A 27,795-nucleotide genomic window follows, 5' to 3' on the forward strand; every position below is an offset into this window, starting at 1 on the left:
CATTCCCTAAAAGAGATGATGGAAGAAGTGTCCACCATCACTACTTCCACAGATATTTAGTGAATGGAGAAAAAAATTAAGAGAACGTGGCTCATGCTACTAATTTTACCAATTTTAAGGTGTTGTTATATTATTCTCAGGGAAATTATTTAAATGGTTTATGTGTGTGTGCGTGTGTGAGTGTGGGTGACAGTTCACGCTCGCCTGGGGCATCAAATGGTGTCAGGAGGGTCTGTTACCTGGATGTTAATGGGTCTGTTAAAGGGGAACATTATCACAATTTCAGAATTGTTAAAACCATTAAAATCAGTTCCCAGTGGCTTATTATATTTTTCGAAGTTTTTTTCAAAATTTTACCCATCACGCAATATCCCTAAAAAAGCTTCAAAGTGCCTGATTTTAACCATCGTTAAAAACTACCGTCCATTTTCCTGTGACGTCACATAGTGAAGCCAACACAAACAAACATGGCGGAAAGAACAGCAAGCTATAGCGACATTAGCTCGGATTCAGACTCGGATTTCAGCGGCTTAAGCGATTCAACAGATTACGCATGTATTGAAACGGATGGTTGTAGTGTGGAGGCAGGTAGCGAAAACGAAATTGAAGAAGAAACTGAAGCTATTGAGCCATATCGGTTTGAACCGTATGCAAGCGGAACCGACGAAAACGACACGACAGTCAGCGACACGGGAGAAAGCGAGGACGAATTCGGCGATCGCCTTCTAACCAACGATTGGTATGTGTTTGTTTGGCATTAAAGGAAACTAACAACTATGAACTAGGTTTACAGCATATGAAATACATTTGGCAACAACATGCACTTTGAGAGTGCAGACAGCCCAATTTTCATCAATTAATATATTCTGTAGACATACCCTCATCCGCTCTCTTTTCCTGAAAGCTGATCTGTCCAGTTTTGGAGTTGATGTCAGCAGGCCAGGGAAGCTAGGGTCGATAGGGGGTTTAGCTCGCTCGTCTGCGGGAACAAACTGCCGCCATTGCTTGCCGTGCTACCGAGGTCCTTTGTCCCTGAATTGCTCACACACTCCGGCAGATTCAATGGGGGTCTGGCGGCAGATTTCTTTGACTTTATCGTTGGAAATGCATCTGCTGTGAGTGTCGCAGGATATCCACACATTCTTGCCATCTCTGTCGTAGCATAGCTTTCGTCGGTAAAGTGTGCGGAACCAACGTCCAATTTCTTGCCACTTTCGCATCTTTGGGCCACTGGTGCAACTTGAATCCGTCCCTGTTCGTGTTGTTACACCCTCCGACAACACACCGACGAGGCATGATGTCTCCAAGGTACGGAAAACAGTCGAAAAAACGGAAAATAACAGAGCTGATTTGACTCGGTGTTTGAGAAAATGGCGGATTGCTTCCCGATGTGACGCCACGTTGTGACGTCATCGCTCCGGAAGCGAATAATAGAAAGGCGTTTAATTCGCCAAAATTCACCCATTTAGAGTTCGGAAATCGGTTAAAAAAATATATGGTCTTTTTTCTGCAACATCAAGGTATACAGGTAAAAGCCAGTAAATTAGAATATTTTGAAAAACTTGATTTATTTCAGTAATTGCATTCAAAAGGTGTAACTTGTACATTATATTTATTCATTGCACACAGACTGATGCATTCAAATGTTTATTTCATTTAATTTTGATGATTTGAAGTGGCAACAAATGAAAATCCAAAATTCCGTGTGTCACAAAATTAGAATATTACTTAAGGCTAATACAAAAAAGGGATTTTTAGAAATGTTGGCCAACTGAAAAGTATGAAAATGAAAAATATGAGCATGTACAATACACAATACTTGGTTGGAGCTCCTTTTGCCTCAATTACTGCGTTAATGCGGCGTGGCATGGAGTCGATGAGTTTCTGGCACTGCTCAGGTGTTATGAGAGCCCAGGTTGCTCTGATAGTGGCCTTCAACTCTTCTGCGTTTTTGGGTCTGGCATTCTGCATCTTCCTTTTCACAATACCCCACAGATTTTCTATGGGGCTAAGGTCAGGGGAGTTGGCGGGCCAATTTAGAACAGAAATACCATAGTCCGTAAACCAGGCAAGGGTAGATTTTGCGCTGTGTGCAGGCGCCAAGTCCTGTTGGAACTTGAAATCTCCATCTCCATAGAGCAGGTCAGCAGCAGGAAGCATGAAGTGCTCTAAAACTTGCTGGTAGACGGCTGCGTTGACCCTGGATCTCAGGAAACAGAGTGGACCGACACCAGCAGATGACATGGCACCCCAAACCATCACCCAACCATGCAAATTTTGCATTTCCTTTGGAAATCGAGGTCCCAGAGTCTGGAGGAAGACAGGAGAGGCACAGGATCCACGTTGCCTGAAGTCTAGTGTAAAGTTTCCACCATCAGTGATGGTAATTTTGTGACACACGGAATTTTGGATTTTCATTTGTTGCCACTTCAAATCATCAAAATTAAATGAAATAAACATTTGAATGCATCAGTCTGTGTGAAATGAATAAATATAATGTACAAGTTACACCTTTTGAATGCAATTACTGAAATAAATCAAGTTTTTCCAAAATATTATAATTTACTGGCTTTTACCTGTATATTGACGCTTACATAGGTCTAGTGATAATGTTCCCCTTTAATGGATTTACTATAACAAACAGGACATGAGAGTTGTTTCTGCAGTTTGTAATGTTTGAAGAAAAACAATTGTCTCTTGTTCTATGCAAAGTCTGGTTGAACACATTTAACTTTTCTTTGTAAATCTCATAATGAGCTTAGCCATTTCTGTTCGGCTTGGCGGCATAAAAGCGCACATAAACCAGGTAGGGTAGTACCATTTTGTATTCACTTATTTTATTATTTCTTACCCTGTATTCTAGTATTATTAACTCTTATATACATATATAAATGTTATTCTTAGTTATTATTTGGGTATTTGTTTTTTGTATTGTTGAAGTTTTTATGAAGCAAGGTAAATTCAAAATAATGATATCACTATCAAATCATCGGGACAAGGCACAACCTGATGGTGTGTTTACAATGAAAACAACAAAAATAAAGTTATAGTCAATGTGGAGGTCTTGCTCCTCCGGGTTCTTCGGACCACCAATTACCGACATGCCAGGCTCTTCCACGTTGACAACACTGTTTTATTTTTCAATAAAAGTGCAAAGTCTTTTCTCTCAAGTGAGCACACGAATGGTTTCTCTGCTCTCACTCTCACTCTCGCTCGTGCTCCGACTCGTGTTCCAACATAAACCACCCTCTCCTCTTTCGTCCCGGCTGCTCCTTTAACAGAGCGACAGGTGATCAGACAAACACTCTCAGCTGGGTCATCTACGCACCTGTCGCTGATCTCAAAGCCAACCCTGGCACACCCCGCTTCGCTGCAGGTCTGCAGGCCACTCCCCCCCACATCAATATTTTAGAATAATTCCCAGCAATAGAGAGTAAACTGGTGTAGATTTAAATTATTCTGATCCACATCTTATGACTGCTACAAGTGATTGTTTCCTTAATGGGAAAAAAAAAAAGTTAGAGTTTAAAAAAAAAAAAAAAGTATAATACAAAGCCAGGCTTTTGAATGACTCTTTGAAAGGAACGACTCCTCAAGATTCGGCATCCTTTAAGGAGACAAAAATGTTGACAAATTTTGCCCAGATTTTCCTTAACCATTTCGGTTAGTGCGGGGGTCGGCAAAATGTATGAAAATGGAAAAAGATGAGGAAAAAAATATATTCTTTGTTTTAATATGGTTTCTGTAGGACAACAATTAATAACTACTTGTTAGAAATCCCACTGTTTACATTAAACAAGCTTCACTGATTATTTGGCGCGCGCCATTTTGTCCTGATTTCGGAAGCCCTTGAACGCACCGTAGTTTGTTTGCATGTACAACTTTCCTTGATGCTGCCACAGAAAGACGTGTTTTATGCCACTCCTTCTTTATGCTGTGTGTGAATGCACAAAGGTGAGCTTTGTTGATGATATTGACTTGTGTGGAGTGCTAATCAGGCATATTTGGTCAGTGCATGACTGCAAATTAATCAATGCTAATTTATGCTAGCTGTATGTACATGATACATCATTATGCCTCGTATTTTAGGTATATTTGAGGTCATTTTATTTGTAGTTTCCGTTTCCTTCAACTTGAACACACTCATCTTTACCTTTTTTTCAGGAGCTATCACAACCTCTGAAAGGCCTCCGTTTTAGTAATGTTTTCCAATGTTGTAAAAATGTGTAGAATAAATATTACATTTCAACATTTCTGTCAACAAAGATTTGCATCAGCCTGCGACACATAGTCATTTTGATAGTAGGCTAATATAGCTAATATAGACACATTATGTGTTGCCTTCATTTTAACACTGATATTGTCATGTCTGTGTGATCATGTTTTGTTTTGGTTATGTTCGGTTTGGTTTTTGGACACTTTGGGCACTCTTGTTTGTTTTGTCACCATAGCGACCATTAGTTTCACCTGTTTCACGTTTTGCATTCGCGCACCTGTTGTCGATCATGTCTGTATTATTTAAACCCATTGTTGCCAGGAAGTCAGCCTGGCGACATCACTCTGCTTCATGCCATGTTTACGGTTTCATGCTGAGTTCACGCTGCTTGTTTCATAGTCCATGCTGCCCTGTTCACGTCATCGCAAGTAAGTTTTGTTTATTAATGCCACAGTTAGTGTCTTTTGTTTTGTGTCCATAGTTCTGCCTTTGTGCTAGTTTTTGCTTTTATAGCCAAGTTTTGTACTTCCGCCCTTGTGCGCGCTTTTTGTTTATTCCTTTTATTAGTGTTAAAATAAAAGATGTCATTACCTTCACGCCTTGCCCGGTCCAAGTTCACTTGCATCTCGGGAAAACAACCACACCACAGTCGACCCCTGGGTAAGTGTATAGCCAAATATAGTGTGAGTCAAACTAGTTTGTTTTCCCATGTGTTATTCCACAAATATTCCTAGCTAACGCAAGTTGCAGGGGGAATGGGTTAAGGGCGACACAGGATGTGAGCCAGTTTGGAATAATTGAACCTGCTGCTAAAGTTAAAAAATGTTATTAATAAAGGGTGTGAATCTTTCAGCACTTAACGATTTGATCCGATTTGACTCCTGAGGTGAGGATTTGATTCAAAATCGATTCACCATTCAACACGATTCTCGATCAAAATTGGTATGAATAAGGAGTGTAAATCTTTGGTCCTCTAACGATTTGATCCGATTCCGAATCCTGTGGTGAGGATTTGATTTAGAATTGATTCACAATTTAACACAATTCTCGGTACAAATTGATTCTCGCAATGTATTATTTGGTATAATAGTTACAATGAAACATTTGTAAAACAGGTTACAGATTGCGAAAGTTCCTTCCGGTTGCATGGAGATGCCCAAAATAACAATTTTAATATGTTTTTGAAGAAATTAAAATGTTTTGATTATGAATCGATTAAGAATCGGGATGAATATGAATGGATTTTTTTTGTACACCCGTAGTAAATGGAAGCAGCTTCCATGAAATGCTCAGTCATTCACAAACAAGGATGGGGCGAGGGTCACCACTTTGTGAACACATGCGTGAGCAAATTGTTTAAGTACAACATTTCTCAACCAGCTATTGCAAAAAATTTAGGGATTTCACCATCTACAGTCCCTTATATCATCAAAAGGTTCAGAGAATCTGGAGAAATCCCTGCACGTAAGCAGCAAGGCTGAAAACCAACAATGAATGCCCGTGACCTTCGATCCCTCAGGCAGTACTGCATCAAAAAGCGACATCAGTGTGTAAAGGATATCACCACATGGGCTCACGAAAACTTCAGAAAACCACTGTTTGTAACTACAGTTTGTCGCTACATCCTTAAGTGCAAGTTAAAACTCTATTATGCAAAGTGAAAGCCATTTATCAACAACACCCATAAACGCCGCAGGCTTCGCTGGGCCCGAGCCCTTCTAACATGGACTGATGCAAAGTGGAAAAGTGTTCTGTGGTCTGACGAGTCCACATTTCAAATTCTTTTTTGGAAACTGTGGAGGTTGTGTCCTCCGGACCAAAGAGGAAAAGAACTATCCGGATTGTTATAGGCGCAAAGTTGAAAAGCCAGCATCTGTGATGGTATGGGGGTGTATTAGTGCCCAAGGCATATGTAACTTACAAATCTGTGAAGACACCATTAATGCTGAAAGATTCATACAGGTTTTGGAGCAACATATGTTGCCATCCAAGCAACGTTATCATGGACGCCCCTGCTTATTTCAGCAAGACAATGCCAAGCCACATTCTGCACGTGTTACAACAGCGTGGCTTCATAGTAAAAGAGTGCGGGTACTAGACTGGCCTGCCAGTAGTCCAGACCTGTCTCCCATTGAAAATGTGTGGTGCAATTTGAAGCCTAAAATACGACAACGGAGACCCCCGGACTGTTGAACAACTTAAGCTGTACATCAAGCAAGAATGGGAAAGAATTACACCAGAAAATCTTCAAAAATTGGTCTCCTCAGTTCCCAAACGTTTACTGAGTGTTGTTAAAAGGAAAGGGCATGTAACACAGTGGTAAAAATGCCCCTGTGCCAACTTTTGTGTTGGTGCCATTAAATTCTAAGTTAATGATTATTTGAAAAAAAAACTTGTTTCTCGGTTCGAACATGAAATATATTGTCTTTGCGATTTATTCAATTGAATATAGGTTGAAAAGGATTTGCAAATCATTGTATTCTGTTTTTATTTACGAATTACACAACGTGCCAACTTTGCTGGTTTTGGGTTTTGTACAATAAACTTTAAGTGGAACAAATTACAAACAAAAAACAATTGTATTACTAAAGTTAGTTAATTAGTACTACAGTAGTTTTAAATCCATAAAATCGTTTAAGCCTCTTTCGTTTTTAGCCTGAAAACAACAAAAATGCAAAGAAACAAGGATGTTGGTGTCGTAAAGAACAAACAACAGTGGCAGAACACAGTAATGTTATTCCCATAACTCAAATGACCAAACCCAAATATATGTCACGTATCAAATATACAATTTGCACATACTACAAGATTGATTACATCTGTCCAGCTGTCGTTTAATGAAACTCTGAACGATGAAAACAAAAATGTCCTCCTATAAATATCCCCTTAATCTCTTCATATGCATGACGGAGACTCTTACAATATGTGACTTTCAACTTGAGCAGACCACAAATTCACTCCATCCAAACACGGCGCTATCTCCTGACCAAGACTCGCTGCAGTATATCCCCACGGTATCATTGTTTGGCTATAAATAAAACACTGTCGTTTATTGCCAAGTCGCCATCTTTTGTAATTAAGTCTTTTAAAGCCGAGATAAAGACCCGTGTTGGAAAAGTTCTCCACTTCAGATGATAAGGCTAATTACTTTCTTTCAAATGAAGGTGGTGCCCCGACTCGCAGCTAATTTAAATTCAAATGCAGTTGTTCACTTATACACACACACACGCACACACACACACACACACACACACACAATGCTGTTAAAATGGAATTGTGTAGCACCACATAGACACGCTCGTTTTAGTCCATGCACACTTTTATACACCAGGAGCTGCTCAATTTGGAAGAAGTATTTTATATCTTACCCACCAATAATAAAACATGCTACTCTCTCAGTATGTTCCAATTATTACAACTGAAATACAGTTGTGACTAGAGATGTCCGATACTGGCTTTTTTTTGCCGATGTCCAATATTGTCCAACTCTTAATTACCGATTCTGATATCAACCGATACCGATATATACAGTCGTGGAATTAACACATTATCATGCCTAATTCTGTTGTGATGCCCCGCTGGATGCATTAAACAATGTAACAAGGTTTCCCAAAATAAATCAACTCAAGTTATGGAAAAAAATGCCAACATGGCACTGCCATATTTATTATTGAAGTCACAAAGTGGATTTTTTTTTTTCAACATGCCTCAAAACAGCAGCTTGGAATTTGGTACATGCTCTCCCTGAGAGAGCATGGGGCGGTTGAGGTGGGGGAGGAGGTTGGTCGTGGGTTCTGGGTATTTGTTATGTTGTGTATATGTTGTGTTACGGTGCGGATGTTCTCCCAAAATGTGTTTGTCATTCTTGTTTGGTGTGGGTTCACAGTGTGGCGCAAATTTGTAACAGTGTTAAAGTTGTTTATACGGCCACCCTCAGTGTGACCTGTATGGCTATTGACCAAGAATGCTTTCATTCACTTGTGTGTGTGAAAAGCCGTAGATATTATGTGATTGGGCCGGCACGTAAAGGCAGTGCCTTTAAGGTTTATTGGTGCTCTGTACTCCTCCCTACGTCCGTGTACACAGCGGCGTTTTAAAAAGTCATACATTTTACTTTTTGAAACAGATACCGATAATTTTGAAACCGATACCGATAATTTCCGATATTACATTTTAAAACATTTATCGGCCGATAATATCGGCTGTCCGATATTATAGTCCGATACATTTGCTACTAAAACATTTTGATAGATTTTTGAGCGCCGTGTGCAGTGTTCCGTTAGTTACTGAAAACCAGTAACTAGTTACAGTTACTAGTTACTTTATTTCAAAAGTAACTCAGTTACTAACTCAGTTACTTAAACCAAAAAGTAATGCGTTACTGTGAAAAGTAACTATTTAGTTACTTATACATATTTTTTTTATTTTTCTAAAGCCCCATTTAATGCCCTTTTAGCCTTCATTTTAGTACTGTTATTGCACTGGAGAATAATACAATCTGTTGATCAACTTGACATGCATTTGCATCACTGAAGCCCAGAACACTCTACACATTTCCCCACTTAGTTTAGAGAAAAGGAAATATTAGCCTGGCCCACTAGTATCCCTCTTTAGGTTTGTGAACTTTATAGTCTAAACATTTAGAGTGATGTGATAATCAAACACTCTAAAAGTTTAAAATGAAAGAGTATATAAGAGAATTGACAGTGTGTGTACCTTCAGTGTGCAGTGCCTCATTAAAATCCAGCCGCTGTTGGAGGTGAAGTGTGTGTCTGTCATGTCTGTGTGATCATGTTTTGTTTTAGTAATGTTCGGTTTAAATTTTGGACTTTTTGTGCACTTTTGTTTTGTTTTGTCACCATAGCAACCATTAGTTTCACCTGTCACGTCACGCACCTGTTCCACGTTTGGACTCATTGTGCACTCTTGTCACCATAGCAACCATTAGTTTTCACCTGTCACGTCACGCACCTGTTTCACGTTTCGAGTCACGCACCTGCTTTCACTAATCATGTCCATAGTATTTAAGTTCATTCATTTTCTGTTGTTCTTTCTGACGACATCACCACATTTATGCTCCTGCACACTCTCCACACCCTGATGACCATTGCTACTCTTTTTTTTCATGCCGGTTCCATGCCAAGTAAGTTTTTGTTCGTTAAGCCACAGTTAGTGTTTTGTTTAATTGTTCATAGTCTCTGCCAATGTGCAAGTTTTGTGTTTAAAGTCTAGTTTTATTCTCCGCCACTGTGCGCGCTTTTTGTTTATTCCTTTTTTGATAGTTTAAAATAAATCATGTACCCACCTTCAAGCCTTGACCAGTCCAGTTCATTTGCACCACAGGAGAACAAACCAAGCCAAAGTCCAAGTCTTGACAGTGTCTCTTTACTAGCTTCGTCGAAGCATGTTGTTTTTGTCGCTGTTTCAGCATATTTGAAACTTACATTCAACTAAAATGTTCTTTTCTTTGTGGTCGATAAAAGAAACGTACTGAAAATATCTCCATTTTAAGAAACTCTGCTTCGGGGTTCGCCATGACGTCTTGATAGTAGACACAGACACGCCCCCTCCCACACACACACACACTCACACACACACACACACACGTACACACAGACAGCGCGCGGCGCACCTCTTTTTTGTCGCCTCTTCAGCAGCGCTGCAACACTCAGATCTTCTCAGTTTCTAGCCGATACTACATAAAAAATAACGCAAAATAACGCAGTAACGCATCATGTAGTAACGGTAACGGAGTTACTGAATATAAAAAATAACGCGTTAGATTACTAGTTAGCGCCGATAGTAACGGCGTTACAGAGCCCATACATTAACACAATTCCCAGAGCCCAAAAAAAGTCTGCGGGCTATAGAGCGTTTTCTATTCGGGCTCCAGTACTATGGAATGCCCTCCCGGTAACAATTAGAGATGCTACCTCAGTAGAAGCATTTAAGTCCCATCTTAAAACTCATTTGTATACTCTAGCCTTTAAATAGCCCCCCTGTTAGACCAGTTGATCTGCCGTTTCTTTTCTTTTCTCCTCTGCTCCCCTTTTCCTTGAGGGGGGGGGGGGGGGGGGGGGGGGCACAGGTCCGGTGGCCATGGATGAAGTGCTGGCTGTCCAGAGTCGGGACCCGGGGTGGACCGCTCGCCTGTGCATCGGCTGGGAACATCTCTACGCTGCTGACCCGTCTCCGCTCGGGATGGTGTCCTGCTGGCCCCACTATGGACTGGACTCTTACTATTATGTTGGATCCACTATGGACTGGACTCTCACAATATTATGTCAGACCCACTCGACATCCATTGCTTTCGGTCTCCCCTAGAGGGGGGGGGGGGGTTACCCACATATGCGGTCCTCTCCAAGGTTTCTCATAGTCATTCACATCGACGTCCCACTGGGGTGAGTTTTTCCTTGCCCGTATGTGGGCTTTGTACCGAGGATGTCGTTGTGGCTTGTGCAGCCCTTTGAGACACTTGTGATTTAGGGCTATATAAATAAAGATTGATTGATTGATTGATACAGTAACGCTGTAACGTTACTTTGTAACGCGTTAGTCCCAACACTGGCCGTGTGTAATGTTCTATATTTTCTTATATCTTATGAGACTTATATCTTATGTTTGACTGCCATCTACTGGTCACACTTATCATTACACCATGCACCAAATAAAATAGTGTAGTGTCCTGGAAGAGTTGGTACTGCAGGGAATTCTGGGTATTTGTTCTGTTGTGTTTATGTTGCGTTGCGGTGCAAATATTCTCCCGAAATGTGTTTGTCATTGTCGTTTAGTGTGGTTTCACAACACGGCACAGGTTTATGACAGTGTCGCCGTTGTTCATACGGCCACCCTTAGTGTGACATGTTTGGCTGTTGACTAAGAATGTCCTTCCATTCATTTGTATGTGAGGTATTCAATCTCTACATGATCATTTAAATTGGTCATGATCATGTAGTGTGAGAACTAACATTGACATCTGCAACAGAAGACCATTTTCACTCTGTCCAACGCTACAAAAACACTGAGACGGGTAAGCTCAACCAAAAAGTATGATACTGTCTGATTAATTCCACAAAAATTTTTTGGTAAGTATTGGGAACATATTCACCATTAACTAGTTGCTTATTAACATGCAAATTAGTAGCATGTTGGCTCTTAATTAGTCATTATTAATTAGTTATTAATGCCTTATTCTGCATGGCCTTATTATACAACCAGTAAGCCATTAACTAAGAGTCTTCCCTCAATAACCTCAATCAATCAATCAATGTTTATTTATATAGCCCTGAATCACAAGTGTCTCAAAGGGCTGCACAAGCCACAACGACATTCTCGGTTCAGAGCCCACATAAGGGCAAGGAAAAACTCACAACCCAGTGGGATGTCAATGTGAATGACTATGAAAAACCTTGGAGAGGACCGCAGATGTGGGTGACCCCCCCTTCCTCTCTAGGGGAGACCGGATGCAATGGACGTCGAGTGGGTCTAGCATAATATTGTGAAAGTCCAGTCCATAGTGGATCTAACATAATAGTGAGAGTCCAGTCCATAACCTCAGAATTCTTGCTTATTAGTAACCCTAACCCTAACCCTATGTTCCCCTAGTGTCCAAATAACTCTAAATTAAGTCTTTGTTACTTACAAACCCCGTTTGAGTTGGGAAATTGTGTTGGATGTAAATATAAACGGATTACAATGATTTGCAAATCCTTTTCAACCCATATTCAATTGAATGCACTACAAAGACAACATATTTAATGTTCAAACTCATAAACTTTATTTTTTTTTTTGCAAATAATAATTAACTTAGAATTTCATGGCTGCAACACGTGCCAAAGTAGTTGGAAAAGGGCATGTTCACCATTGTTACATCACCTTTTCTTTTAACAACACTCAATAAACGATTGGGCTTCAGTCGTTCAACAGTCCGGGGTCTCCACTGTCGTATTTTACGCTTCATAATGCGCCACACATTTTCGATGGGAGACAGGTCTGGACTGCAGGCGGGCCAGGAAAGTACCCGCACTCTTTTTTTTACGAAGCTACGCTGTTGTAACACGTGCTGAATGTGGCTTGGCATTGTCTTGCTGAAATAAGCAGGGGCGTCCATGAAATAGACGGCGCTTAGATGGCAGCATATGTTGTTCCAAAACCTGTATGTACCTTTCAGCATTAATGGTGCCTTCACAGATGTGTAAGTTACCCATGTCTTGGGCACTAATGCACCCCCATACCATCACAGATGCTGGCTTTTTAACTTTGCGTCGATAACAGTCTGGATGGTTCGCTTCCCCTTTGGTCCGGATGACACGATGTTGAATATTTCCAAAAATAATTTGAAATGTGGACTTGTCAGACCACAGAACACTTTTCTACTTTGCATGAGTCCATCTTAGATGATCTCTGGCCCAGAGAAGCCGGCGGCGTTTCTGGATGTTGTTGATAAATGGCTTTCGCTTTGCATAGTAGAGCTTTAACTTGCACTTACAGATGTAGCGACCAACTGTATTTAGTGACAGTGGTTTTCTGAAGTGTTCCTGAGCCCATGTGGTGATATCCTTTCGAGATCGATGTCGGTTTTTGATACAGTGCCGTCTGAGGGATCGAAGGTCACGGTCATTCAATGTTGGTTTCCGGCCATGCCGCTTACGTGGAGTGATTTCTCCAGATTCTCTGAACTTTTTGATGATATTATGGACCGTAGACGTTGAAATCCCTACATTTCTTGCAATTGCACTTTGAGAAACGTTGTTCTTAAACTGTTTGACTATTTGCTCACGCAGTTGTGGACAAAGGGGTGTACCTCGCCTCATCCTTTCTTGTGAAAGACTGAGCATTTTTTGGGAAGCTGTTTTTATACCCAATCATGGCACCCACCTGTTCCCAATTAGCCTGCACACCTGTGGGATGTTCCAAATAAGTGTTTGATGAGCATTCCTCAACTTTATCAGTATTTATTGCCACCTTTCCCAACTTCTTGTTGCTGGCATCAAATTCTAAAGTTAATGATTATTTGCAAAACTGGGAACTGAGGAGACACATTTCTTAAGCTTCTCAGGTGGAATTCTTTCCCATTCTTGCTTGATGTACAGCTTAAGTTGTTCAACAGTCCGGGGGTCTCCGTTGTGGTATTTTAGGCTTCATAATGCGCCACACATTTACAATGGGAGACAGGTCTGGACTACAGGCAGGCCAGTCTAGTACCCGCACTCTTTTACTATGAAGCCACGTTGATGTAACACGTGGCTTGGCATTATCTTGCTGAAATAAGCAGGGGCGTCCATGGTAACGTTGCTTGGATGGCAACATATGTTGCTCCAAAACCTGTATGTACCTTTCAGCATTAATGGCGCCTTCACAGATGTGTAAGTTACCCATGTCTTGGGCACTAATACACCCCCATACCATCACAGATGCTGGCTTTTCAACTTTGCGCCTATAACAATCCGAATGGTTCTTTTCCTCTTTCGTCCGGAGGACACAACGTCCACAGTTTCCAAACACAATTTGAAATGTGGACTCGTCAGACCACAGAACACTTTTCCACTTTGTATCAGTCCATCTTAGATGAGCTCAGGCCCAGCGAAGCCGACGGCGTTTCTGGGTGTTGTTGATAAACGGTTTTCGCCTTGCATAGGAGAGTTTTAACTTACACTTACAGATGTAGCGACCATCTGTAGTTACTGACAGTGGGTTTCTGAAGTGTTCCTGAGCCCATGTGGTGATATCCTTTACACACTGATGTCACTTGTTGATGCAGTACAGCCTGAGGGATCAAATGTCACAGGCTTAGCTGCTTACGTGCAGTGATTTCTCCAGATTCTCTGAAACCTTTGATGATATTACGGACCGTAGATGGTGAAATCCCTAAATTCCTTGCAATAGCTGGTTGAGAAAGGTTTTTCTTAAACTGTTCAACAATTTGCTCACGCATTTGTTGACAAAGTGGTGACCCTCGCCCCATCCTTGTTTGTGAATGACTGAGCATTTCATGGAATCTACTTTTATACCCAATCATGGCACCCACCTGTTCCCAATTTGCCTGTTCACCTGTGGGATGTTCCAAATAAGTGTTTGACGAGCATTCCTCAACTTTATCAGTATTTATTGCCACCATTCCCAACTTCTTTGTCACGTGTTGCTGGCATCAAATTCTAAAGTTAATGATTATTTTGAAAAAAAAAAAAAGTTTATCAGTTTGAACATCAAATATGTTGTCTTTGTAGCATATTCAACTGAATATGGGTTGAAAATGATTTGCAAATCATTGTATTCCGTTTATATTTACATCTAACACAATTTCCCAACTCATATCGAAACGGGGTTTGTAGAATATGTTCCCCATACTAAAATGTTACCAATTTTTTTTTTTTTTTTACAATTAAATTCAAAACCAAAACAAATATAAAGTCTCCTGGTGTGGTTCATGTTGGACTAACAATGGTTCACTCCCAGGCGATGCAATTCATCATTTGATAGCGGCAGTTTGTCGCTTGGGGTCCTTTAAGTAGACCTATTTTTGACTGATAGTGTGTGTTTACGTGCACGTCTGTGGCCTGTGGGTAGTTACTTGATAGCTGCTGTGTGCACGTGTGTGTGTGTGTGTGTGTGTGTGTGTGTGTGTGTGTGTGTGTGTGTGTGTGTGTGTACACAGTGGCCTGTAGGGCAGAGGCTGCTGTCAGACACATGAATGAGTGATGAATGTGTGTGTAGGAAGAGGAACCGAGCGCCGTCTACCCTGACTCGTACGTACGCGGAAACAAAGTGAGCCGTGTTTAGGAGCGCGTCAGTGTGTTCCATTCGGAGGATAAAAGTGCATACAAAGCGTACAAACGAGCGTGCACGTGCGCCATTCTTCCAGCATGGCGAGATAATGCTTCTCCCTTTCTCATCCTCCTCATCCTCGCTCATCCTGACACCCCCCATGCCCTCTCCGTCACACTGCTGCTTCTCATCACAAACCTAATCGTCTCACCCCCTCGGCAAGTACGTGCCGTGCGAATTAAAGTGGCCCCCTCGCCCTTTTCCCGTTCCTTCCATCCTCTTTTGTCTTCTTGCTCCTCCGTCCTCCCCGCCAGCCTCTTTCTAATAATTCCGCCGCCTCTGTATGGAGCGGGTGTCCCGACTTTAAGTGGACACAGCATTTTTAAATAATGTGTTTACTTATCTCCGTTTAAAGCTATTGAGCTCCTGACATTTTCAATTTATGTTTACAAATTGCTAGCATTAACATGTAAATGCGAAGGGCGCCTGGCAGGGGCCGGCGCGCGCGGCGAGGGAAGGGGTCACGGAGTGGGACAACATAGCGGTAATGGCACAGTTTGCTCCGAAGCGTTTGCCGCTGTTACAGTACAATTCCGCCGCTAATGGGAATGGATGTGCAAGGGGAAGGTCTGAGATCATGTTCTCGCTTGCTGCGGTGGTAATTTGTGGAGTACTTCTTTGTAGGAAACACTCAGTGACTGGAAACAACGTGAAGTAGCGCTCTAACCAGGTATTGTTTTGTTGTCGCATTTATTTTTGTTGGCTTGCAAAATAGATGATTAGGGGAATTGCACTTTTTAAAAAAAATTCTGCCTATCATTCACAATCCCTATGTAAGACAAGAGCAAGTATGTTTCCTTTATTTTAGGCATTCTAATTCGTAAAATACGGTTAGTAAGAGGTGGCTAACAATGCAACTACTGGGAGTAAACTATTGCACACAACAAACCCTCTAAAAAAACTCATCCAAAAACCACCAGCAATACTCCATTTACAGTACATCTCGTGATCTGAATATTAGCGATATTATTAGCGAACAGGTTTTATCCGGAACCTTGGATTCAGGAGGAACAGTGTGGTTTTCGTCCTGGTCGTGGAACTGTGGACCAGCTCCGTACTCTCGGCAGGGTCCTTGAGGGTGCATGGGAGTTTGCTCAACCAGTCTACATGTGCTTTGTGGACTTGGAGAAGGCATTCGACCGTGTCCCTCGGGGAGTCCTGTGGGGAGTGCTCAGAGAGTATGGGGTATCGGACTGTCTGATTTTGGCGGTCCGCTCCCTGTATGATCAGTGTCAGAGCTTGGTCCGCATTGCCGGCAGTAATTCGGACACGTTTCCAGTAAGGGTTGGACTTTGCCAAGGCTGCCCTTTGTCACCGATTCTGTTCATAACTTTTATGGACAGAATTTCTAGGCGCAGTCAAGGCGTTGAGGGGATCCGGATGGTGGCTGCAGGATTAGGTCTCTGCTTTTTGCAGATGATGTGGTCCTGATGGCTTCATCTGGCCAGGATCTTCAGCTCTCACTGGATCGGTTCGCAGCTGAGTGTGAGGCGACTGGGATGAGAATCAGCACCTCCAAGTCCGAGTCCATGGTTCTCGCACGAAAAAGGGTGGAGTGCCATCTCCGGGTTGCGGAGGAGACCCTGCCCCGAGTGGAGGAGTTCAAGTACCTCGGAGTCTTGTTCACGAGTGAGGTAAGAGTGGATCGTGAGATCGACAGGCGGATCGGTGCGGCGTCTTCAGTAATGCGGACGCTGTATCAATCCGTTGTGGTGAAGAAGGAGCTGAGCCAGAAGGCAAAGCTCTCAATTTACCGGTCGATCTACGTTCCCATCCTCACCTATGATCTTGAGCTTTGGGTTATGACCGAAAGGACAAGATCACGGGTACAAGCGGCCGAAATTAGTTTCCTCCGCCGGGTGGCGGGGCTCTCCCTTAGAGATAGGGTGTGAAGCTCTGCCATCCGGGGGGAGCTCAAAGTAAAGCCGCTGCTCCTCCACATCGAGAGGAGCCAGATGAGGTGGTTCGGGCATCTGGTCAGGATGCCACCCGAACGCCTCCCTAGGGAGGTCTTTAGGGCACGTCCGACCGGTAGGAGGCCACGGGGAAGACCCAGGACACGTTGGGAAGACTATGTCTCCCGGCTGACCTGGGAACGCCTCGGGATCCCCCGGGAAGAGCTGGACGAAGTGGCTGGGGAGAGGGAAGTCTGGGCTTCCCTGCTTAGGCTGCTGCCCCCGCAACCCGACCTCGGATAAGCGGAAGAAGATGGATGGATGGATGGATGGATGGATGGATGGATGGGTTTTATCCGGCCCGCGGGATGAGTTTGCTAAGTATAAAAATGAGCGGAAATTTTGGAATGAAAGTTCTAAATGTGTCCACTAGATGTCGCAATTTCAATTCTTTGTATCTTTGTAGATCAGTGGTTCTTAACCTTGTTGGAGGTACGGAACCCCACCAGTTTCATATGCGCATTCACCGAACCCTTCTATAGTGAAAAATAAAATGTTTTTTTTTTTCAATTCAAGACAAAGTTATATGTTTTCTTACTGGTGCACAAAATTAACCGTGCATGAACATCACCTTGTTCAAAGAACAAAACCAACACATTGCATAAACTCAAAACAAATTACACACCTGCAAATCAAATGGGAAATTAGAGGGAACATTGTTCGGGGGTATCCGTAATACGCCGATAGGGAGAAGTTTTTATTTACACGATGAGTCGGGTGTGTCTTGACCTTTTTGGCAGAGGCTCCGCTGAACCCCTGAAGCCGACTCACCGAACCCCTAGAGCAGTGTTTTTCAACCACTGTGCCGTGGCACACTAGTGTGCCGTGAGATACAGTCTGGTGTGCCGTGGGAGATTATCTAATTTCACCGATTTGGGGTAAAAAATATTTTTTGCAAACCAGTAATTATAGTCTGTAAATGATGTGTTGTTGTTGAGTGTTGGTGCTGTTTAGAGCTCGGCAGAGTAACCGTGTAATACTCTTCCATATCAGTAGGTGGCAGCAGGTAGCTAATTGCGTTGTAGAAGTCCAAACAGCGGGAGGCAGTGTGGAGGTAAAAGGGTGTCTAATGCTTAAACCAAAAATAAACAAAAGGTGAGTGCCCCTAAGAAAAGGCATTGAAGCTTAGGGAAGGCTATGCAGAACGAAACTAAAAATGAACTGGCTCCAAAGTAAACAAAAACAGAATGCTGGATGACAGCAAAGACTTACTGTGGAGCAAAGACGGCATCCACAATGTAACATCCGAACATGACATGACAATTGACAAAGTCCTCACGAAGAAGGATAAAAACAAAGTAGATGCGGGAAATATCGCTCAAAGGAAGACATGAAACTGCTCCAGGAAAATACCAAAAAAAGAGAAAAAGCCACCAAAATTGGAGCGCAAGACAAGAACTAAAACATTACACACAGGAAAACAGCAAAAAACTCCAAATGAGTCACGGCGTGATGTGACACATGGTGACAGTACACCTACTTTGAGACAAGAGCTATATTGATGCATGGTTGGTTATGGTTTAAATTCATATCCAACAATTGCGACAACAACTTTTTACTGTCAACTGAGTTTCGCTGTTTAATGATTTCTGCTGGTGGTGTGCCTCCGCATTTTGTCAACACAAAAAATGTGCCTTGGCTCAAAAAAGGTTGAAAATCACTGCCCTTGGGTTCGATCGAACCCAGGTCAAGAACCACTGTTGTAGATGATGCTACATATGTAAAAAAAACAAATAAACCACATGATGTTAGTGCACCAGTCGAGGAAAAATGATCAAACTACATAAATAACATCCTGTATTTTGATTTTGATACGGAACAAGTTTGTGTTGAAAACAAAGTTTTGTTGTACTTGTGCAATGACAATAAAGACCTTTCTACCTAAATACCTACCTACCGATTTCAATAGGTAAGAAAAGTTAGTTTTGTATAATATGTCCCCTTTAATTTTCGTCTTGGTCGTGGAACGGTAGACCAGCTCTATACTCTCGTCAGGGTCCTTGAGAGTGCACGGGAGTTTGCCCAACCAGTCTACATGTGCTTTGTGGACTTAAGTTAAAGTTAAAGTACCAATGATTGTCACACACACACTAGGTGTGGTGAAATTTGTCTTCTGCATTTGACCCATCCCCTTTGATCACCCCATGGGAGGTGAGGGGAGCAGTGGGCAGCAGCGGTGCCGCGCCCGGAATCATTTTTGGTGATTTAACCTCCAATTCCAACCCTTGATGCTGAGTGCCAAGCAGGGAGGAAATGGGTCCCATTTTTATAATCTTTGGTATGACTCTGCCGGGGTTTGAATTCACAACCTACCAATCTCAGGGCGGACACTCTAACCACTAGGTCACTGAGTAGGTTAGAATGTTAGGTTAGAGGTAGACTTGAAGAAGGCATTCGACCGTGCCCCTCGGGAAGTCCTGTGGGGAGTGCTCAGAGAGTATGGGGAATCGGACTGTCTGATTGTGGCGGTCCGCTCCCTGTATGATCAGTGTCAGAGCTTGGTCCGCATTGCCGGCAGTAAGTCGGACACGTTTCCAGTGAGGGTCGGACTCCGCCAAAGTTGCCCTTTGTCACCGATTCTGTTCATAACTTTTATGGACAGAATTTCTAGGCGCAGTCAAGGCGTTGAGGGGATCCGTTTTGGTGGATGCAGAATTAGGTCTATGTTTTCTGCAGATGATGTGGTCCTGATGGCTTCATCCTCCATCACCGTGTGGTTCCCCGGCGCCACAGTCCAGGATAAGCATCGCCTGCAGCGCATCGTACGTGCTGCTGAGAAGATGATTGGCTGCAAGCTCCCATCCCTCCAGGACTTGTTGTCCTCCAGGACCAGGAGGCGTGTGGGTCGGATCACAGCTGACTCTTCTCACCCTGGACACAAACTATTCTCCCCTCTCCCCTTAGGCAGGAGACTACGGTCCATCCAGACCCATACCTCCCGCCACCTGAAAAGTTTTTTCCCCTCGGCCGTCAGGCAAATGAACAATAACTCCTAACAGTAGCTCCCTAGAATTCCTTCTAAGTCTATAACAAGATCTGATAGCTCAGTTACAGCTCTTGTTATTACCAAATCTGTGTTATATGTGTTTTATGTTGCACGATTGCACCAAGAAAAATTCCTAGTTTGTGAACCCGTTCTCAAACAATGGCAATAAAACGATTCTGATTCTGATTCTGATCTGGCCAGGATCTTCGGCTCTCACTGGACCGGTTCGCAGCCGAGTGTGAAGCGACTGGGATGTGAATCAGCACCTCCAAGTCCGAGTCCATGGTTCTCGCCCGGGAAAGGGTGGAGTGCCATCTCCGAGTTGGGGAGGAGATCTTGCCCCATGTGGAGGAGTTCAAGTACCTCGGAGTCAGTGACGTGCAGTCACTAGAGGCAGGTGAGGCCCTGCCTCACCTGCCATCATGGAAAAAAAAACATTTTAAAAAGAAAAAAATATATATTAAATTGTTAAATGTATCCAGTGATTATACTATAAAGTTATTTTCCATTTAACTTCACCAGTTTTAGATTATTTTTATTCAAAATCGCTGAATTTTCACATTTGCCGTTCAAATACTGAGAAGAGACGGTGCGGTGAACAGCAGCCAGTCGAGGCACGTCACTCAGTGCCGCAACATGGACGGACTCGGCTAACTGCTGGTCTGCTGTGCAGTGAGACCGTATTGCTATATGAATTATACTATACATTTCCATAGTTTAGTTAGCTGAGGTATATAATGTACAGTGTATTTTGTCAACAACTGTATGTGTGTAACGTATTTCTTGTGCTGAGCGATCATAAAACGGCTGCAAAAGACGCACTAGCTGAGGCTCGCCTCCTGCACCCCCGCCGTAGAATGCACGGCAACCCCTGATGGGAGTGTTACATCAACTAAAGCCCACACTTAAACTTTCTACGTGCAAGATTGAATCTATTTAAAAAAGTTATTTCATAAGAAGCCAAATAGTGCAAAAACAATAATGTTCGTGTTGGAGGAGTTGGGAATGACTGCTGGGCCACAACATTAGGTACACCTGCAGGCTGCAGGTGTACCTAATTCACAACTCCTCCAACACGAACATTATTGTTTTTGCACTTTTTGGCTTCTTATTAAATAACTTTTGTAACCTATTTTTATGGGCTTTCCTCTTTGTGATGTTAAGTTCCTGTTATGCGCTGTTATACAGTACATGCCTTGAGCTCTTATTTTGAAGGCGCTAAGAGCGGAATTTTGACACGTTAGAGTGGAGCGGAAGTTTTTGAAAGAAAGTAAATAAAGTGGTCCTCGTGTAAACTGGAGCCTCCGTGTTTGTTATTTTGTAGTTTCATACAGTATAGGCGACATTTATAAACCCTCGGTTACACTTTTTTAAATAGATTCAATCTTGCACGTGGAACGTTGAAGTGAGGGCTTTAGTTGATATAACACTCCCATCAGGGGGTTCATTAATCCAGCACAACAGCGGCGCATTTATAAGTAAAGGTAAGACCATAATAAAGTTTTTTTATTAAATGTGCTTTTTTGTGTGCTACAGTTTGTATGTGTAAAGTTAAAGTTAAGTTAAAGTACCAATGATTGTCACACACACACTAGGTGTGGTGAAATTTGTCCTCTGCATTTGACCAATCCCCTTGTTCAGCCCCTGGGAGGTGAGGGGAGCAGTGGGCAGGGGAATCATTTTTGGTGATTTAACCCCCAATTTCAACCCTTGATGCTGAGTGCCAAGCAGGGAAGAATGCTGGTATGAGCTTTTAAACATAACCCGTTAACTGCTGCCAATCAAATGGTGAATAAGATACTCTTTAGGGTTCATATGTTTGTAAATCTGACTGTGATGAAGTCAGCGCCTCACCAGCCATCAACCTCACCGCACGTCACTGCTCGGAGTCTCGTTCACGAGTGAGGGAAGAGTGGATCGTGAGATCGACAGGCGGATTTGTCCCCTTTATTTTAAAAGATATCGAAAAGTATCGAAATACATCTTGGTACCGGTGCCAAAATATTGGTATCGGGAAAACCCTACACTGGAGTGTGGAGTTTGAAGCTCATCAAGCAGCGCAGCATCCAGTTGAAACGGGAAGCGTGCATAATCCGAAAGAGAAAGGGTATCACGAACCCACCAGCAGCTCCTCTCAGAAGGCTTTTCAATCAAGCCATACACGCTAATTCACTTTCTCCTCCGAGCCGCGGTTGAAAGTGAAATTACACGGAGAGACAGAGAGACTAAATGTTCAAGAGAGAGTGGGGGGGTGGGGGGGGCGGACAAGGAGGTGGGCGCGGGTGGGAAGCAAAGTCTATATTCGGGACTTCAAACTGAGCTCGGTGCGACCGCTGCAGAGCTGAGAGAGGCTGCCTGTGGCTGAGAGGACAGCAGGAAGCATCTCGAACTGAGAGGCTCGTAATGAGAAAGATGTGCCAGCCGTCTGCTCGCTGTGATAAGATGGGGAAGTTCCCTCGGGGGCCGAAAGCATCGCTGACCCAAACAACAAAAGACAACAAACGGGTGACTGCCCAAACCCTTTTTTTTCCCCCCTCATCCCATCGACTATTTAGATTCTCTCGTCCTCCTTCCTCCATTCTTTCCATCTCTCTTTTGTCTCCCGCCTCTTCTATTTTTTTTTTAATCTACTGTTTTCAATGTCATCTCTCTCTTCCTCCACTCTCGCCCAAATCCAAGTCGGGACACAAAAGGCCGGCTGCCATGTAATCATTTTCATCAGCGCTTTTTTTTATTAGGCAAAGGAAGAATGCGCGGTAATTACGGAGGGACGGACTTGCAAAGCGTGACCGGGCCGCTGAGGTGGAACAAGGAGGAATGGCAAGACCAAGGGCAGGAGTGAAAAGAAAATAGCAGAGAGAGAGGACGATAAGGAAGGCTTGAATGGTAACAGGAAATGAAAAGCTGGAGCACGAGGGTCACAATGAGTTTCTCTGCCCTCCTCTAATGTCCTGTTAATGTGGTCCGAGAGTCACGCCGCACCGATACCGCCGGCCTAATCCCCCGTGTCCACTCCAATGGCCCATTCAGGACGAGAGCGCCACTCCGGCGTTGTTGTCATGCTAGGTCAGGTTTTATGTTCTTAACACCCTCTGAGTGATGCTAATGAAGTCCACCAGAGATGCTCCTCACAGCTTGATTTTACCGAGGAGCTCTGGGACCGATCAAACCTCACTTAGGCCCTCTTGACGTACTTGACATCTAAGAAAGAAAAGAAAAAAAGGTGACATCTTTATGGAGGCGCCGTAAACGGCAATCACGGAGAAATTAACCTTGCAGTGCTGGATAGGTGACAATACGGGATACACTAAAAGGAAGAAGGACGTAAATCTTAATGCATCTCTTCACGGATGACTGACTCTGAATATTAATTGGATGAAGGACAGACTGCAGTCCTGCAAGGGGAGGGTTAGATATAGGGCTGTGTCACGCCAAATTTCTTCCCCCTACAAACCCCCCCCCATTTACTTCCGGGGTAATTTCCTCTTACTTACGTCATTTCCTCTTACGTCATTGACAGCGATCGATAGAATCCAAATCTCCTGAAAATGGTGGTGTCACTGAATGACATTTGTCTTTATCTTTCCCAGGGGACTTATGTCAAACACCAGCAGGCTTCGAAAAATTCCAGGCGGAGTGTTAGGGCCGCTGCTGGGAACTTCTGTCTTCTTGGTAACGTGCAAAAAATATTAATTAATATAAAATACTGTTAAATGTCTGTACTTTAAATCAACATTATTGTTGAAACCATTTCACTAATATTATATAATATATAATACTGTTAAATGTCTGTACTTTAAATCAACATTATTGTTGAAACCATTTCACTAATATTAATTAATATATAATACTGTTAAATGTCTGTACTTTAAATCAACATTATTGTTGAAACCATTTCACTAATATTAAATAATATATAATACTGTTAAATGTCTGTACTTTAAATCAGCATTATTGTTGAAACCATTTCACTAATATTAAATAATATATAATACTGTTAAATGTCTGTACTTTAAATCAACATTATTGTTGAGACCATTTCACTAATATTAATTAATATATAATACTGTTAAATGTCTGTACTTTAAATCAACATTATTGTTGAAACCATTTCACTAATATTAAATAATATATAATACTGTTAAATGTCTGTACTTAAAATCAACATTATTGTTGAAACCATTTCACTAATATTAATTAATATATAATACTGTTAAATGTTTGTACTTTAAATCAACATTATTGTTGAAACCATTTCACTAATATTAAATAATATATAATACTGTTAAATGTCTGTACTTTAAATCAACATTATTGTTGAAACCATTTCACTAATATTAATTAATATATAATACTGTTAAATGTCTGTACTTTAAATCAACATTATTGTTGAAACCATTTCACTAATATTAATTAATATATAATACTGTTAAATGTCTGTACTTTAAATCAACATTATTGTTGAAACCATTTCACTAATATTATATAATATATAATACTGTTAAATGTCTGTACTTTAAATCAACATTATTGTTGAAACCATTTCACTAATATTAAATAATATATAATACTGTTAAATGTCTGTACTTTAAATCAACATTATTGTTGAGACCATTTCATTAATATTAATTAATATATAATACTGTTAAATGTCTGTACTTTAAATCAACATTATTGTTGAAACCATTTCACTAATATTAAATAATATATAAAACTGTTAAATGTCTGTACTTTAAATCAACATTATTGTTGAGACCATTTCATTAATATTAATTAATATATAATACTGTTAAATGTCTGTACTTTAAATCAACATTATTGTTGAAACCATTTCACTAATATTAAATAATATATAATACTGTTAAATGTCTGTACTTTAAATCAACATTATTGTTGAAACCATTTCACTAATATTAATTAATATATAACACTGTTAAATGTCTGTACTTTAAATCAACATTATTGTTGAAACCATTTCACTAATATTAATTAATATATAATACTGTTAAATGTCTGTACTTTAAATCAACATTATTGTTGAAACCATTTCACTAATATTAATTAATATATAATACTGTTAAATGTCTGTACTTTAAATCAACATTATTGTTGAAACCATTTCACTAATATTATATAATATATAATACTGTTAAATGTCTGTACTTTAAATCAACATTATTGTTGAAACCATTTTACTAATATTAATTAATATATAATACTGTTAAATGTCTGTACTTTAAATCAACATTATTGTTGAAACCATTTCACTAATATTATATAATATATAATACTGTTAAATGTCTGTACTTTAAATCAACATTATTGTTGAAACCATTTCACTAATATTAATTAATATATAATACTGTTAATGTCTGTACTTTAAATCAACATTATTGTTGAAACCATATCACTACAATATTGTGTGTGCTGCTGTCCTGTGTCAAAGCCGAAGTGTTATCAATAGCTGTCAATGACGTTAGTAAGAGGAAATGACGTAAGAGGAAATGACCCCGGAAGTAAATGGGGGGGGGGGGGTTTGTAGGGGGAAGAAATTTGGCGTGACAGCTGCAACTAACGATTAATTTGATACTCGATTAATCTGTCGATTATTACTTCGATTAATCGATTAATAATCGGATAAAAGAGACAAACTGCATTTCTATCCTTTCCGGTATTTTATTGAAAAAAAAAACAGCATACTGGCACCATGTTCTTTCAACTTGCCAAATAAAACAAGGAAAATGTTACAGAAATGCACACTTTTGACACCCATGCTCATACTTGCCAACCTTGAGACCTCCGATTTCGGGAGGTGGGGGTTGGGGGCGTGGTCGGGGGTGGGGTGGGGCGTGGTTGGGGGCGTGGTTAAGAGGGGAGGAGTATATTGACAGCTAGAATTCACCAAGTCAAGTATTTTATACATATATATATATATATAGATATAGATATCTACATCCTGAAAATATGCAAACGAAACTGTGTTTAGATAATTGATACTTCAAACTTGCATAAATAAATATTAAGGAATATAACATAACTTGGCTTCTGAGAGTTTCAAAATGTAATGAATAAAATGCTAAAGTTGTTGATAAACAAGCAATTATTTTAATATTTAAATATGGTCATTTTAAATGAATTATTATGATAATTTAAAATCAATTATTTCAACTATGTTTATTTTAATGTATAATTCTATGGCTGGATGTAATAAGGAGTCAGGAAAAAATACAAATAAAAATACAATTAATTTTGATGTTTTCAGCAAAATATAGTAAACATGTATTTATTTTTATTTTTTTATTAATAAATATATTTATTTTTAGGTAAGATAAACATAATAATACAATTTATCTCTAGTCTGGATGATTTAGTTCTTGTCACCCTGTTGTCATGAAATAAGGCTTTCCTCACTCAGGTCCGCATGGAGCTGGAGGGGGCGTGGCTTCCAGCTCCAGCTGAAAATCGGGAGATTTTCGGGAGAATATTTGTCCCGGGAGGTTTTCGGGAGAGGCGATGAATTTCGGGAGTCTCCCGGAAAATTCGGGAGGGTTGGCAAGTATGCCCATGCTACAGATAATAAAAAATGTAATCTGATAAATCTATCGATAAAAAGCAGAGACTGACGACGCATGTGCGTTTATCATAACTCCCTCGCTCTCTCTGTCTCTGCCCCTCCCTCACGAATGCTGCTGCACGCACAATTTGTTGTGTTTTTAACCCCTTCTTAACCCTGAACGTACATTGAAAATACAAGCAACCCTAACTCAAAATGCCGGACATTTGAGGCATTTAAGAAACACCGCCCTGACAGCCCTGCAAAAGAGGACATGTCCGGTGAAAAGAGGACGTATGGTCAGGACCGGGGAAACCGATCGCTGCTAGTCCTCTTTTGCTAGCATGCTAGCAGCTAACGGGCTAGGATAGACTGACCATACGTCCTCTTTTCACCGGACATGTCCGCGGAGTTTCTTAAATGCCTCAAATGTCCGGCATTTTGAGCATTGTTTACACAACGTGCAGTATGCTACTTAATAAACCGAAACGGTTCGATACAAATATACGTACTGTTACACCTTATAATTATTTTGATTATTGTTTCTCATCTGTTTGTAAATGTTGCAGTTTATAAATAAAGGTTAAAAAAAAAACAAAAAAAACGTAGCCTCAGCGCATGCGCATAGCATAGATCCAACGAATCGATGACTAAATTAATCGCCAGCTATTTTTATAATCGATTTTAATTGATTTAATCGATTAGTTGTTGCAGCCATAGTTAGATAATGTCACTCGAATTTGCATAAATGACCACGGACTCACAAAAACAAACTCATGTTATTCTGTTCATGAGCGAGGGTGAACATGCAAACTTAAGTGATCACCCAGGGAACACAAAGTCATCAACTTTCATGGTGGACTTTAAAGTGTACACACTTTCCCTATCGACTTTTGCATTTTCGAAATATGGGAATTTTCCTGGCAAAAAAAATCACTAACCACCAATGTTCCCTCTAATTTTTTAATGTTTGTGAGCAAACGCACAAACTCCCTGAGCATTCAGTGGAGCACATGTGAGCAACATCAGACGTGCACACTGTGGCTACACCAACATCACACCTGTCCCAAACCTGACATCATAACAATTTAAATGTTTTATTAAAAATAATTTTCTGATATAAGTGATTTTGCCCTCTTACAATGACAATAACAAAAAAAACATGTTTTTCATGAGCTATGTGCTAGTATTGTATGTCTGCGTTTAAAAGAAATGTTACCCCTTTCAGAGATTACATTTAGTTCCTGTAACTTTCTGTCTG

The sequence above is a fragment of the Nerophis lumbriciformis genome, linkage group LG06, assembly GCF_033978685.3.
Source record: "Nerophis lumbriciformis linkage group LG06, RoL_Nlum_v2.1, whole genome shotgun sequence".
Taxonomy (NCBI): Eukaryota; Metazoa; Chordata; class Actinopteri; order Syngnathiformes; family Syngnathidae; genus Nerophis; species Nerophis lumbriciformis.